The sequence below is a fragment of the Rhinoderma darwinii genome, chromosome 10, assembly GCF_050947455.1.
Source record: "Rhinoderma darwinii isolate aRhiDar2 chromosome 10, aRhiDar2.hap1, whole genome shotgun sequence".
Lineage (NCBI taxonomy): Eukaryota > Metazoa > Chordata > Amphibia > Anura > Rhinodermatidae > Rhinoderma > Rhinoderma darwinii.
Window position 1 is genome coordinate 83,152,476 of NC_134696.1, and position 4,306 is coordinate 83,156,781.

The following is a 4,306-nucleotide window of genomic DNA, read 5'->3' on the forward strand; positions in this document are numbered from 1 at the left end:
AACTAACCTGATCTGTTTTTATGAAGAGGTGAGCAGAAGCCTAGACAGGGGGGCCGCTGTGGATTTAGTGTTTTTGGACTTTGCAAAGGCATTTGACACTGTCCCTCATAGACGTCTAATGGGTAAATTAAGGACTATAGGTTTAGAAAATATAGTTTGTAATTGGATTGAGAATTGGCTCAAGGACCGTATCCAGAGAGTTGTGGTCAATGATTCCTACTCTGAATGGTCCCCAGTTATATGTGGTGTACCCCAGGGTTCAGTGCTGGGACCACTATTATTCAACTTATTTCTTAATGATATAGAGGATGGGATTAATAGCACTATTTCTATTTTTGCAGATGACACGAAGCTATGTAATATAGTTCAGTCTATGGAAGATGTTCGTGAATTGCAAACGGATTTAAACAAACTAAGTGTTTGGGCATCCAGTTGGCAAATTAAGTTTAATGTAGATAAATGTAAAGTTATGCATCTGGGTACCAAAAACCTGCATGCATCATATGTCCTAGGGGGATCTACACTTGGGGAGTCCCTTGTTGAGAAGGATCTGGGTGTACTTATAAATCATAAACTAAATAACAGCAATCAGTGTCAATCAGCTGCTTCAAAGGCCAGCAGGATATTGTCGTGTATCAAAAGAGGCACCGACTCGCGGGACAGGGATGTAATATTGCCACTTTACAAAGCATTAGTGAGGCCTCATCTAGAATATGCAGTTCAGTTCTGGGCTCCAGTTCATAGGAAGGATGCCCTGGAGTTGGAAAAAATACAAAGCAGAGCAATGAAGCTAATAAGGGGCATGGAGAATCTAAGTTATGAGGAAAGATTAAAAGAATAAAGCCTATTTAGCCTTGAAAAAAGACGACTAAGGGGGGACATGATTAATTTATATAAATTAATGGCACATACAAAAAATATGGTGAAATCCTGTTCCATGTAAAACCCCCTCAAAAAACAAGGGGGCACTCCCTCCGTCTGGAGAAAAAAAGGTTCAACCTGCAGAGGCGACAAGCCTTCTTTACTGTGAGAACTGTGAATCTATGGAATAGCTACCGCAGGAGCTGGTCACAGCAGGGACAGTAGATGGCTTTAAAAAAGGGTTAGATAATTTCCTAAAACAAAAAAGTATTAGCTCCTATGTGTAGAAATTTTTCCCTTCCCTTTTCCCGTCCCTTGGTTGAACTTGATGGACATGTGTCTTTTTTCACCCGTACTAACTATGTAACTATGTAACTATGGAACCCGGACTATGCATGAACGAGTGCTTCCACATCTACCACACCTCCCTGGATTAAAAATGTTATACTTTTAAAACCCCCACACCTCCCTTTATCATTCTGGTCTTTTACCCATTTTTTAAATTGGACACTCTAAAATAACAAACAAAAAAAAAACCCCTCAATATACCCCTAGATGAATACCTAATACTCTAACAAATGTGTATGATCTGCACAATTTTTTCAGGCCTATGCTTGTGGCCAAAAATCATCCAAGTAAAAATAAGGCCTCAAAACCCTTGTGGTGCTTCTTCACTTCCAGGCACTGCTAAGTGTCCAGACAACATATTTAGACCACTTTGCGGCTATTTCTAAACTCAGAAGAAAAATCCCAATAAACATTGAGGTGTCTTCCTGCACTTACATGCTGTGTCTGAAAAATCTGTCCTATAAATGACGCATTTGTGAAAAATGTAACATTTTATTTTTAATTCCAGATTTCTACTAAATTCAGCCCCAAAAAATATGGGGTCATAAAAGTGATCACACACCTAGATAAATTCTTTGAGGGGGGCAGTTTCCAAAATGGGGTCACTTCTTTGGTGTTTCCACTGTACTGGTACCTCAGGAGCTCTGAAAATTCGACATGGCACCCGAAAACCTTTCCAGCAAAAGCTGTGCTTCAAATGGTTCTCCTTCCCTTCTGAGCCCTGCCGTGGGTCTAAACAGCAGTTTATTACCACTTATGGGGTATTGTTGTAATCAGAAGAAATTGCTTTTCAAATGTTGGGGTGTTTTTTTTCCTTTATTCCTTGTAAAAATGAAAAAATTCTATGTTTTTTCAGAAAAAAAAGCAGATTTTCATCTTCACAGACCAATTCCACTAAATTCTGCAAAAAAACTGTATGGACAAAATGCTGACTTTACCGCTAGAAAAATTCCTTGAGGGATGTACTTTCCAGAATGGGGTCACTTTTAGGGGGTTTCCACTGTTTTGGTCCCTCCAGGGCATTGCAAACATGACATGGCACCAAAAACTATTCTAGCAAAATCTGCGCTCCAAAAACCTGACATGGTGCCTAAAATATATTCTAAAAAAAAGGAGGCCCTGAAATCTAGTAGGTGCTCCTTTGCTTCTGAGGCTATGGCCTCAGTCTATTAGCGCTGTAGGGCCACATGTGGGATATTTCTTAAAACTGCAGAATCTGGGCAATAAATATTGAGTTGCATTTCTTGGGTAAAACCTTCTGGGTTACATAAAAAAATTGATTACAAATGAATTTAGGAAAAAAAAATTAAATTTGTTAATTTCACCTGTACTTTTAATTCCTTTAAAACGCCTAAAGGGTTAATAGACTTTCTGAATGCTGTTTTGAATACTTTGAGGGGTGCAGTTTTCAAAATGGGGTATTTTATTGGCACTTTCTAATATATAAGGCCCTCAATGCCGCTTCGGAACTAAACAGGTCACTGAAAAAATAGGCTTTTGACATTTTCGTGAAAATGTGAGAAATTTCTGCTAAAGTTCTAAGCCTTGTAACGTCCCGGAAAAATAAAAGGACGTTCAAAAAATGATGCAAACATAAAGTAGACATATGGGAAATGTTAACTAGTAACTATTTTGTGTGGTATTACTATCTATTTTACAAGTAGATTCATTTAAATTTAGAAAAATGCTAATTTTTACACATTTTCTGTAAATTTTGGTGTTTTCCACAATTAAATATTGAATTTATCAACCAAATTCTTTCACTAACTTAAAGTACAATATGTCACGAGAAAACATCTCAGAATCACTTGGATAGGTAAAAGCATTCCGGAGTTATTACCACATAAAGTGATACATGTCAGATTTGAAAAAATCATCTGTGTCCACAAGGCCAAAACAAGCTGTGTCCTAAAGGGGTTAAAAGGGGAATAGGGGATTTAGAACTTTGTTTCAGAAAAAAAGCTCTAACCTAATATAAGAATTAGATGTAAACCGATAGAATACCAACAGACAGAATGCAATAAAACGTAGTGCTAAGAAAAGATAACCAGTAAACTGTAAAGCATAATTGCCAACTGTATTACATGCACTATATTGGATCCTGGGTAATGACCAAGATATACTTGGTGCATCGATCAATGATTGACAAGAGACTAAACCAAGAAAATATGATCGACTACGGCACACAATATTGGAAAAAATATACAAATTTTATTAAATTACAGACATAAGACAATTTAAAAGATGGAATAGGGAATAAGTCACACAATAAAAAGACGTCGCATCAATCAAAAAGTCAAGATATGAGTATTGTGTCAACATGTAAGCAGTTTACATTGTAGCAGCAAAATGAAATGCATATGATCACAAAGAAAACTGTGTCCAGTTGAGATCACAGCAAATAAGAGCCAGACATGTCCAAGAACAACGATATGGACAGTACAAAAATGAGGTACTAGTGATTGTAACGATATCTGAATAAGTATGAGAGATAAGTATACATCGCAGAAAGTAAGATAAACGATGTTATAGGACAGTGTTACATATCGAATATATTTGGAGTCAAAGGGAGGTAACCAAAGATGATGGACATAACAAGGCAATAGCTGCTAAACAGGACAAAAGTTGTGATACATACCGGTGGACATGATGGAAGTGTGAGATGAGACGTCTGGGTTCAGTGGTTCAAACATTCAAACATTCGTTGTTCTTGGACATGTCTGGCTCTTATTTGCTGTGATCTCAACTGGACACAGTTTTCTTTGTGATCATATGCATTTCATTTTGCTGCTACAATGTAAACTGCTTACATGTTGACACAATACTCATATCTTGACTTTTTGATTGATGCGACGTCTTTTTATTGTGTGACTTATTCCCTATTCCATCTTTTAAATTGTCTTATGTCTGTAATTTAATAAAATTTGTATATTTTTTCCAATATTGTGTGCCGTAGTCGATCATATTTTCTTGGTTTAGTCCCTAATATAAGAATGTATAATTTAATTTCACACAAAAATAAAAATAACCTGACTAGACCAGAGTGACAATGTGGTCTGTTATGTGGCTGCATCAAGTGGAAATATAAAAAACACTT